The sequence below is a fragment of the Balaenoptera musculus genome, chromosome 1 (genome assembly GCF_009873245.2).
Source record: "Balaenoptera musculus isolate JJ_BM4_2016_0621 chromosome 1, mBalMus1.pri.v3, whole genome shotgun sequence".
Classification (NCBI taxonomy): Eukaryota; Metazoa; Chordata; class Mammalia; order Artiodactyla; family Balaenopteridae; genus Balaenoptera; species Balaenoptera musculus.
The window spans coordinates 181468651-181480831 of record NC_045785.1 but is presented as its reverse complement, the minus strand read 5'-3'; positions in this window follow the sequence as shown (position 1 = coordinate 181480831).

Below are 12181 nucleotides of genomic sequence, written 5' to 3'. Positions count from 1 at the left end.
TACCAAGTCAATAAGACATAACAGAAGATAAAAATAGACCAAGAGAAAAAGGAAGAAAAGAGGACAGGTTTTGGAGGTAAATTGGGGGCAGGCTACTTAGCACTCAGAGCAAACTGGAAGGGGAAGGGGAGATGGTTTGGAGGGGGTGGTGTACCACAGGGCTGCTCAAAGTGTGGTCAGTGGCAGCATCAGCGTCACCTGGAGTCACTCCCCACCCCAGACTCCCTCAATCAGAATCACTGGGATGGAGGAAGTGGGGGGGAGAGGGGAGGAGCCAAACTTCAGTGTTATCAGAAGTCTGCCGGATGATTTGTACTCGTGCCAAAGCTGTGGAAGCCCTGGTAGAGAGGATGAACCAAAATCCCTAGGTTGGTAAGTAGAGTGGGTGGTGATTAAAAATGAGAAAGATAAGTTTGGAGTCCAAGATAATTGTTTCAGTTCTGGATATGTTGTGCTTGATATAAATAGACAAGAGATATTTAGAAATCCAGGTCTGGAGCTCAAGGCAGGAGTTGGCCGGGTTATTGGTTAATGTAGTACATACTATTCTAAGACCATCAACTCCTATATTTCAATGTCTTAACCTGCAGGCATTTATTTTTTGCTCATGTAAACTCCCAAACAGGTATTTTTTTTTTATTGAAGTATAGTTTATTGACAGTATTGTATTAGTTTCAGGTGTACAACAGAGTGATTTGATATTTTTACAGATTACACTCCATATAAAGTTATTATAAAATAGGTTCTTGATCAATAGGTTGTTGAAAGCTTCTCTCTCTGACAGGTGGCTTCATCAGCCTCAGGCTGCAGAAGAGGAAGGGCATGGAGGACCATGCATGGCCGGCTGGGAAGATGTGCTGTCGCCTGCACTCCTGTTCAGATGGGAGAATGCGATCTTTTGGTCACATCTTACTTACAAGGGAGGCAAAGAGATACATATGTACATATAAGGGAGTCTAGCTGGGATGCCAGGAGGCAGGTTCGATGAGAAATGGGTCTGTCTTGGCCACTCCTAAAGATAGCAATTTGGAGATCAGAGGTACATGAAGTGTTCTCTTAGACACGGAAGGGGACAGGATTGCTCATGTAACATGTATTTTGCTGATAAGGGTCATAAATAACACAGTAAGACATATTGATACGCTGGTCAGCTGATGAGACATACTGCCTAATTATGAAAAATAAGTTCACAACGCTTTCAGAAACAAATGTAGACATATATACAGTGGAATATTCCTCAGCCATAAAAAAGAAGGAAATAATGCCATTTGTAGCAACATGGATGGACCTAGAGATGATCATACCAAGTGAAGAAAGTCAGACAAAGGGAAATATCACATGATACCACTTATAGGTAGAATCTATAAAAATGATACAAATGAACTTATTTACAAAACAGAAACAGACTCAGACTTAGAAAACAAATTTATGGTTCCCAAAGGGGAAAGGGGGGGGGAGGGATTAATCAGGAGTTTGAGATTAACAGATACACACTATTATATATAACATAGATAATCAACAAGGACCTAGTGTATAGCACAGGGAGCTCTACTCAGTATTCTGTAATAACCTAAATGGGAAAAGAATCTGAAAAAGAATGTGTATATGTATATGTATAACTGAATCACTTTGTGTATATCTGAAACTAACACAACACTGTAAAATCAACTGTACTCCAATATAAAATAAAAAATTTTTTAACTAAATTGGAAACTTTTAAAAAATGAATAAAATTTCACCTTTCTGATAAAAAACGAAACACATGGAGAAAGCTAGGAAAATAAACTAAGTAGTGATATTCAGGTTGACAGCTTTGTTTCGTATTAAGGAAGACAGCTTGTTTAGCTAGAGATTGGTCATAGTTTCTTGAAATTGAAGGAAGTACATCTAGTCTTTAAGATATTCCATTCTTATCCTAAAAAGAGAATATTGTAAAATAAGTACATACTACTTTGAATAGATATATTTCTTTGAGATATGCATTTTCATCGTATTATTTGTGTTTTGGCTCTCCTACAAGTGCTTATCCTACCTGGTAGCTAGGATGGTAGATGGTTTGAAAGGTGATAGAATAAGGGCTTTGTGGTGAGCAGGGCGCTAAAGGATCTAAAATAATTCCTTTACATGGTATGCAGAGCGTTTGGCCTTTTAATTTTCATCTGTCTTTGCAGACTTACTCACTTTTGTAATTGCTGGACCACTGGTTTTTCCCTGGCATTCTCCCACCCATCTCCCTCGGCCCCGTCAGGATTTGAGTCGGAGTGGGAGGCTTCAAGGAGCTCAGAGGGCTCTGCAGAGAGCACATTTGAAAAGGACGGATCCAGACAGGAAAACAGGCAGAGATGAGACACGCAGGCTGGACTTGGGAAATATGTTTGAAATGTTTCTCCATAACTTTTCCTCGTAAGCCAGGTGTCCAGAGTGGTTTATTCCATGTACATGTTGAATGTGTCTATTTGACTATATTATATTTGTTGTATTTGAAGATCACTTCACTTGAAACCCTCTCCCCTACAGGGGATAATAATATTACATTCAGAGGTGTCTTGTAAGAGATGAAAGACATAACAACTGCCTGAGGTACAAGAACTCAATAGAGACCAAAAATTACTACTATTGTATTATTTTTTTGTCTCTCAGGACATCACGAGGTGAAGTCCCCAGAAGAGGGAGGCTGATTGGGGGTTTACCCTGCCCTCTGCTATGGAGACAGACCACACAGCCAGCTGGGGGTAGGGCTGCTATGGTTATCTTCAGAGGAGGAGGGGGTTGCTGAACTGAGAGGGAGCAGTGACAGCTGTTGCCATGTGGAGGGGCCTTTAACCCCTATAAACTTTTGTGAAAGTGGTTTCCTTTGTGACAGCTTGAAATATTACACGGCTTACTTTCGTGTCGCCAGTGGATATCATGAGGTCAATCAGGTTTCCTTAGATGGTGCAGGGCCAGACTTGTGTGTGCCTTCAATACATTACCCAGGCAACCAGAGGGAGGCCACAGCTACTGAGAGGCATAGGGCATCCCAGCGACCTTTGGTCTAGGATGCACTTCCCTCCCTTGCAGAGAAAATTCTAAGCATATCTCCAATGTTGTTGCTTCTTTCCTGAAGTTAGCCCTGCTCCTTCTCCCATGCCCTCCACGGCAGAAAAAGGGCTTCCAACTCACTGTTCCTATTGGGTGTTACTCCAATTTGCAAGCATGAAAATAACCACCTTGAGCTGCAGTGGGAGAAAGCATGGCTTCATAGTGTTGTAAATTTAGCGTCACCACATCTTTGTGTCTCTAACTCAAATGGGCATCTGTTCTTCCGCAAAAAAGCCAGGGCAGTATAAAACCCATTCCAATGAAAGTGCGGGCCATACGAATGTGAGGGGGCAAAAGATACAAAGCAGAGAGGCAGGGCCATGCAAATAGAAAGGCCATTCCAGGGTTGATAATTAACCAGGGGCAGGCCTTTAGAAGATTAAATGGAAGAAGGTAACTCAGTTACATACAATGAGTAAATAAACTGAACAGGCAAGTCTCTGCAGAGAACCACAAGGCTCCTAAAATAAGGAACTGGCGTTTCAATCCAGATTCACATGGGTCCAGAAAAGGTTAGGATCTTGCATGTCAAAGAAAAAGAAAACTCTTGACTGGACCAGAAAATGAACAGTCTCTTTAGCCACCAGTGCAAGTGTTTTTTTTGTTTTTTTTTTTCTTGTTTGTTTCAGTTTTGTTACTATTGTTTTAGTTCTTCTTCAATGTCTAATAAGGAAAATAAGATTAATAGCTGATGTTTATTGAAAGCTTACGATGTGCCAGATACTGTGCTCGGGGGCTTTATATATATATTAACTCATTTAATCCTCACATCACACATAAAACTAAGTATGTTTATTATCGATATTTTACAGATGGTGTGACTGAGACCTGGATAGGTAAGTTACTGGCTGAAAGTGACCGAGTGAGGTTGATGATGAGGGCTAAGCTTGAAACCTGGGAAGCACCATCACACTCTGTCCTGAGGACTTTCATAGGATCATCTATAATACCATTTGCCATCATTGGTACCCTGGGTAGAGGAGATGCTAGGAGCAAGGACCAGAGCCAAAGATACTGCAAAGCAATGGAATCCCTGTTGGGGCAACGTCCCCAAAGGGAGAGACGTGGATGGAGCAAGAGGAGGACGAGTCAACAAGGGACCGGAGGATCTTCTAATCCCTGTGGGTGGCAGTGAAATCCGTGCTTCCTACAAGCAGGGGTTTAGGGCCCCTACGTCAGGCGTGCTGCCCACAAAGCCAGAGCCCTTTGCCTCCAGGTGCATGGGTGAAAGAGAGGAAGAGTATGGAGAAGACACAACTGCTGTTAATTAAGTTGGCAGGGATGCTCTGCTCACAGGCTATTGGTAAGAATTGTTCACATGACCCTCATTCGTATGTGAGGGGGAGAAGAACACATCAAAATTTGGCAAGACCCAACAGTCTTTAACAAACTCACTAGTGGGTTGTCACCCAGCATTTGATTTATTTTCTACCATTTCCTCCAGCCTCAATTCAGCCAAACTGGGCTTCTCTGACTCTTGTTTATGACCCCAGGATTCCACTCTACAAAGGGACTTACCACACACAGTTTTCCTTCCCCTTTTTAAGTAGCTAATCCCTCTGTATCCTTCAGAGTGTCCTTTAATCATACCTTCAGAAAAGCCTTCTTGGGCATCCTTAGCTAGATCAAATCCTGGGTCAAGCTCTCATGGCAACCTTTACTATTTTTTGTCGTAGTATTGATTTTTTATTTTATGATTGACTAATTTAAATTTTCTGCCCTCCCTCATAGACTGCCATTTGAATAGTGGCTCTCTTTTGGTTCATTGTTTTATGTCCCAAGATTTACAATAGCAGATACTCAGTAAACGCTAGTTGACTGACCGGCTGGCTGGGTGGCTGAATAAATAAATATCCAATATTTTTGATAGAAATTCTCTATCACGAGAAGAATTTGGAGACTGGAAAACTGCTTGTTGAGAATAGAGGTGTTGGTATTTGAACTCAATGGATTATTCATTTATTCACCCAGTACATATGTATTGAGTGTCTGTTATGTACCAGGGACCATTAGGTGCCAGACACCAATCTAGGACTTAGTGATACTTCCCATGAGTTGCCGTAATTGCCCTCATTTATCTTTGCACACTCCACCTTCTGCCTGAGCACTCCTTCACTCTACCTTTTATCTTCCTAATCCCTAAACATCCTAAGAGTCCCAGCTTAAATGAGTTTCATCCAGGTCAACTTCCGTGGCCCCCAAAGTCTGTGTTAAAGTCATAGTCACTATTCATCACTTATCACCGAAACATCATGGAGATTCTAGGATGGCCGACAAGAGATGTAGCAGATGACTTCTGGTCGCCCAATATCCATTCTTCTCCACTTATGCATGGCAGACTTTTAGCTCACTCAGAGCTGCCAGGTTAAAGACTATATTTCCCATTCCTCTTACAACCAGTTGAGGTATGTGTCTCCCCTCTCATCTAAGGCATTTGAGCAGATAGATGTATGATCTTTTCAGGCCTTTTCCTCATATACGATTGTCCATGAACTTTCCTGTTCTTTCCCCATGAGTTCTCCTTTACATTGGCTGGAATATGGCAAACACTGGAACAGACATGTTGGGTCTGTAAGTGTTAAGGATAGCCTGATCGGTCGATAGACTGGTACAGGAAAGAAATAAACATTTTGTTATTTGTTTTTCTATACTTCAGGGTCTCTTTGTTATAGAAGCTTAGCCTGTACCCTAGTAGTAGAGCAGAGTTCATACTTATATAGTTTATTTTATATCCCCAGCTGTTTCACTGGATCTGGCATATAGTAGGCACTTAATAATTATTTATTGAATAAATGAATGAGTAATTTGGTATTACCAAAAGAAGTGGTATGATGATTCAGGCTGGGGAATGGCCAATAACGTGGTGATGTCTGAACCAAGAAATAATGATTAAGTTTGGTTATTTCCTGAAAAGACAGACATATAACCTGGAAATTAAATATACACATAGAGATACAGATGTATAGATAGATACAGATATATAGATATAACTTATATGTACCTATATGTATAATTTTCCCTAGAGGATATCAGTTGATTATTTAAATGTTGAGAGGTAAGTGGGAATAATTGAAATGTATAGGTCCAAAGTGGGAGCAAAACACAGGGTTTAGCAAGTTGCTGAAGTTTTAATGTTTCGTTATCTTTTTCTTTTTAATATGTAAACTCGTATTTGAGTAAGCTCGATCTGCAAATCTTGAGAGTAAACAATGAGGTTCCTTTCTTCTGTAGATAATTTGGGTTTCCTTTGCCCTATCTGAGGCTCTTGGCTTCACCCTGAGTTCTGTATTTACCTTCCCAGCTTGTCAGCGGGACCTTGGACCTTGTCTTACACTCCCTAACCTAGGGCCACATTTGGGCATTATCACATGCCATCAAAACAATGCCAATTTCCTTCATTCAGCTTCCTTCCATTTTTATTTAGATTTAGTTCATTTTTCAATTGTCCTCTATTACTCACTTCTGAGCCCAGTAATCTTTTCATGCATATGCAGGCTTATCCAAGATCTGGTTAACTGTAGCAGGAAGGACCTCCACAATATCTTACTCTTCAGGTTACTTTTGACCCTCTAAATATAGATTATTCATTCTCATCACTTTTTTTTTTCTTTATCTTTAGTGGCGTTATTCTCTCTGATGGTGGTCACTACTATCTCTGTGATGTTCATTCATGTATCAATCAACCCATTTATTCGTTGGACAGAAATCTTAACATGATTATTCAGATCTGGGCAGGGGATTGCTGCAATGTGATGAAAATTAGGGTAAAAATATTCACAGTTCCCTGTAGATGCCAAGCATTCAGAAAAATCCTTACTCTTCCTGGAGAGGTCAGGAAAGGAAATCTTCCCTGAAGTGGAATGATTTTACCTGAAGTGAAAGCCATTAGGACTCTTAAGAGCTGGGCTTAGAAGTGCCTGAACCTCACCTCCACCACAAGGTATTGGTAGAAGCCAGTCACAAGGTCAGCAAAGGGCAAATACCCTCCACCTCTCGGTGTGAGCAGTGGCGTGTGCTCGGTGCAGAGGGTGGGTAGTGCCCCATCATCACCAACTATTTACCGCAGACAGCATACCCTAGAAATCCAGAAATTTATCTCCCGGTATTTCAGAAAAATGTGCTTGAATATTCATTCTCCTCCATTACCCTCTTTATTAATCATGTTCTTGTGTCTATTGGATCCCATTGTCTACTTTCTATAACTATTATTTTTTCCTATTACTTAAATTATTTTAAAGTATAGATTTTTTAACTTTTGTTTTTCTTTCTTGCAATCTTCCTCTCTGTTCCTAATTAGATTGTCAACTTCTTTTCTATTTTGCTTTTTCATGGCTTTATTTCCCTCCTTTACTTACTTTCTGACATCTGCCAATTAAACATTTTAAATGTCATTTTCTTCTTTAAGCCCTACTTTAACTTACTTTAAACAGTAGTTCTAATAAACTTTTCATATATCCTTTTGGGTTATTGGGGAATATCTTGGAACATAGAATCCACCTATTTCTCAGTGGAGATACTTTTCACATCTGTGTTCGTCAACGACCACTTTCTTTTGCCATTCCTTTTTTCTCTTTTGGGGGTAATGTTTATGTGCACATTCTGTGTAGTTTCCTCTTTGAGTATTTGAATGAACCATCAATTTTTTTTTTTTAAAGCTTCAACCATTCTTTTCAATTTATTTGATATAAAGGAAAACATCTGGTTTAGGGTATGTGTTCAGAATACAAACTATCTGTGAAGCAGGCATGATGCTGGTACCTAGGAAAGACAGAATCTCTTTTTTCTTTGCTAGAACTGCCATTAGGAGGTTGCTGGCAGCTTTTAGTTTGGAGAGGCTGAGAAATCTCTCAGAATTTCTGGAACCGATTCCTTTTGTTTTTGGAAAATTACCAGCTCTAGATACACATTTAGGCAAAACATTTCTCACCCTCTTCAAGGGCATGGTTCTGGCTGAAGACACACACTTACATCACTGGACAGAATACTTGGCATCTTAATCTGCAGCATCAGCATTCAGATTTATGGTGACTTCACTGCAATGGCCAAGGACGATGGGTGGGGACTTGCTTTATATTTATATAACTACAGAGCCGATCCTGAACCATCAATTTTTGGAAGAAAGTTGTGAGAGAGGAGTCAAGGCATCAGGAAATTGACTCTGCTCTTAGTAGAATGTTCTCTAATTCAAGGCTTTATGCCCGTGTAACATATTTAAAGCCAAGTGTTTGTCAAAGTGGGTGTAGCAAGGTGTACCCCAATCCGAGGTCTCCCTGTCCACCAGCATTTCATTCATACCGTTTTTGTTTTCCTTATTAACAAAAAGGCTAAATATCTTCTCCCATGTTTAGAAGCCATCTATTTTCTGTTCACTACTGAATAAAACCTGCCCAACTTTTAAATTATTTTTTATTTTTTATAGAATGTATAAATACGCATGTTTGTATGAGTGTGTATTTGCATACTAATTCTACGTTGTTCATATACGTTACATGTATACACTTCAAGCTTGTGACTTGTCTTTTCACTCTTAACATGGTACATTTCAATGAACAGAAGATCTTACTTTGAAAGTAATGAAATGTACAAATTTTTTCCTACATTTCCTACACCATCCTATGTAGATGGTGCTGTTTGTATCTTGTTAAAAAATCCTTCTCTTTCCTATGTATGCAAATTATTCTCGTATTTGTTTATTTAAACGTTTAAGTTTTTTTCCTTTTGGTTTTAAATCTCTAAACTAAATGGAATTAGCGTGTGTGGGAGATATGGGATAGGAATGCAATTTCATTCTTTTTCGTATCGCTAATCAGATGTCTCTGTAGTTTGTCCCCTGTTCTGATTGCCGGGTCCACCTTGAATTACGTTCCCTATATGCTCACAGGTCTGTTCTATTGGTCTATTCCTGGTGTGGCCACACTCTGTTAAATTGAGTATTTTTATATCTGGTGGTAGAGGTTGTCTTGGTGTCTCCTGAGTATCCACCTCCCTTGCTGTGGTCCTTCTCCCTTTTCTCCTCAACTCATGCCTCTCATCTGTCTCCCTCTTCTCCCCCTCCCACCACATCTTCTTTTCCCTTCTCTTTCCTCCCCAAAGTTCTTTCTCCTTATTTCTCCCTCTCCCTCTTTCCCCAGCCTCTGTCCTCTTTATTCCCATCTTCTCGTTCCATTAATTTATTCTTGAAATAAAGAAGAACTCATCTGCCTCCCAAAGAAACTTGCCTCTCAAAGAACTGAGGATGGGAGATAAAAACATGAGTGGGATTTAAATTGAGGGAGAAATTACTTCCAAGAGGAATAAATCCAAAAGGAGGATGTAAACAGGGGTCCAGAAATGATTCTTAGAGTAGATAGCATTTGAGTTGAGACTTAATGTGACAGCGACCTTTTACAGTGCTGTCTCTGGGGTCAAGTCCTTCCAAGTAGGTGGAACACACTAAAATAAGTTCCAGGAACATAAAGAGTAGATGGTAGTGAGCATGCAGTGAGTAGAGCAGGTCAGCTCGTGCATAGGGTAAGGTGCAGATCGTGGAGGGGGTGGGTCTCAGGTCAGCAAGGGAGAGTGACCTTTCCTTGTGAGCCATGGGAAAATCACAGAGAGATAATGTTATGATCAGAGACGCACTATAAGAAAGTTATCTGACAGCAATGTGTTGGATAAACCAAAGATGAGAGCATTCGGAGTCCAGTCCGGGAGACCCTGAGCTTGTATTAAAATAGTCTAATCAAAAGGTAGGAAGGGCTTATACTAGGGCCTTGGCTGCAGGTATCAAAATAATGGACACCTGCCAGACCCTTTGAAAAATGGAATCAATCAGTTTTTGTGATCATGGGCCCTGGAAGGGATGAAAGACAACACTGAAGCCTTGATCCCAGGACACTGGGCAGTTATCAATTCCGTTTACCAGGACTAGATGGGAGTTTCCAAGAAGTGAATGAAAATGTGTGTCTGGTCCCTCAAAGGAGGAGCTGATGCCATACTTTTTGGTCTGGAAGCTATCTATATAAACAAGATACAAATAGCACCATCCACAAAAGAAAAAATGCATACATTTCTTTATATTAAAAGTAAGAACTTCTGGGACTTCCCTGCTGGTCCAGTGGTTAAGACACCATGCTTCCACTGCAGGGGGCATGGGTTTGATCCCTAGTTGTCGGGGAGCTAAGTTTCCACATGTAAGAACTTCTGTTCATTGAAATATATGTATGATGCTAAGAGGAAAACTATATTGTAGAGGAAGCTAAGGAGAAATTTACCGCATCATTGAATGCAGTCAAAATTGGAGTCATCATCTTACAATTAGGAACAAGCCTGCAGAGCCTTTTGTCCTTGGGGAAACTAGTGTCCTTCTAGATCCAAGGCTCGATGCCAGGGCAGGGCATCGAGGAAGGGGCAGTGGGCTGCCCATGTCTCTAGTCCTGGGTTAACGGGAAATTGGGAGGATCAGTGTGTCTAGTGTCACCTATTACAGAAGTCAATTCACAGGAGGACTAAAAAGAATCACTAAATTTGATAATCCAGAGTTTATCATTAAACATGGAAAGACTAGTGTCAGGCGTCTCTTTGGGGATAGACGTTAGATTTCAAAGGTGAAGATTTCAAAAGATTTGAAAAGTGAGTATGGAATGAGGCAATGTAGCATCTGATGTACATGACTCTTTTGAGAGTTTGAAGTTGATACAGAGGCAGGTAGGATGGGACGAGCTGGGGGAATGGCAATATAGATCATCGTTTTGAGAACGGGGGGGAAACGTGTTTGTAGGTCAGATGATCAGCAGACGAAACGAATTTGAAGCAGAGGCTGGTAAAGTTGAGGAGGAGGTGTGAGGTCGTGGAACCAAGAACACAGGTGAGGCCTCGTGTAACAAAGGAGTGGGGGAGAAGGAGACCCAGCGGAGGAAGTCCTGAAGGAGGAAGACACAGATGGACCCCGAGTTCAGGAGAAGCTGGCCAAGGAGACACATGGAATTATCTTGCTCTCAGTGAAGCAGAAAGAAGAGTCATCTGCAGAAATAGTGAGGGGCAGAGTGGGCTTGACCACTGAGAATCACAGAGGATGGCAAACCATAGTTCGCAAAATATGACGGAGATTTAGTCACCCTCCTGGGGCTGAACCCACAAGAACCTGCTTATTTCTCCTTTCTTCCTGTCGTTATCGTTGTCCTGTTATTGCTTTGTTTTTGCATAGTTTCAGATTTACTTTCCTAATAATATTAGCACTGGATAGCTGAGGGAAAGATTTTCGTTTTCGGCCTCACTGCTTATAAAATACATTAGTAGGCAAAGATAGAAATCAAAGCCATCTTTTTTTTTTTTTTTTATGTGAAATTACAGAGTACATGTTTAAAAAACAAGTTTTCCTTTAACTCCAGACGCAGACCTAAATCTTAAGGGGTATAAAAAAAGGTTTCACATGGGAAGCTGGATTTTTAAGCTAATGAATGCAACTCTATTTTTGATACTATGCTGTGTGTTTATATAAAATAGAGGAGCATTTTAGGCCAATTAGTGGCTTGCAAACCCTATACTTTTTCCAGCAAGGGGTAAGCTTGACGAACTTGAGAAGTTAATACAGAAAAGTGTTGGCAGTGAAATCGTGCGGTCGGGTTGATTCGAGGCAACAAAGCTTGAGCATAAATTAGTTTTTATTTGTTAAAAGAAAAACAAACTCTGTTTGTTTTTGTAATACAGTTTGTTAGTTCTTTTAATTTGGGGGAAAATTTGGGGAATTCCAGTTCTCAGAGAAAGTGAGAGGCTCGGGCCAGGGTGAGCCAGGCCCCAGCTCCCAGGCCTGTGTAAACAGCCACATGCATCTCCCTAAATATACCTCGGTCAGAGGCAGCAGGGCGGGCCTGTTATGCCTGGACCTCGGCTGAACCGAGAGAGCCAGCCAGGCAATGACTGTGGTGGGGGCCACACTGGATTATTCAGACCACCAAAGGGAGCCCCTGGCACGGCCCCTGTCCCCCATCCGTCTTACGTAGTGGCTGTGGAAACGCAGATTTAGGGAATGATGTTGCACGACAGAATTTGGAGATCCTGGAGTCCTTTCCCTTCATTTTGCAGGTAAGAAAAGTCAAGATGAGACCTGTAGTTTGTCATG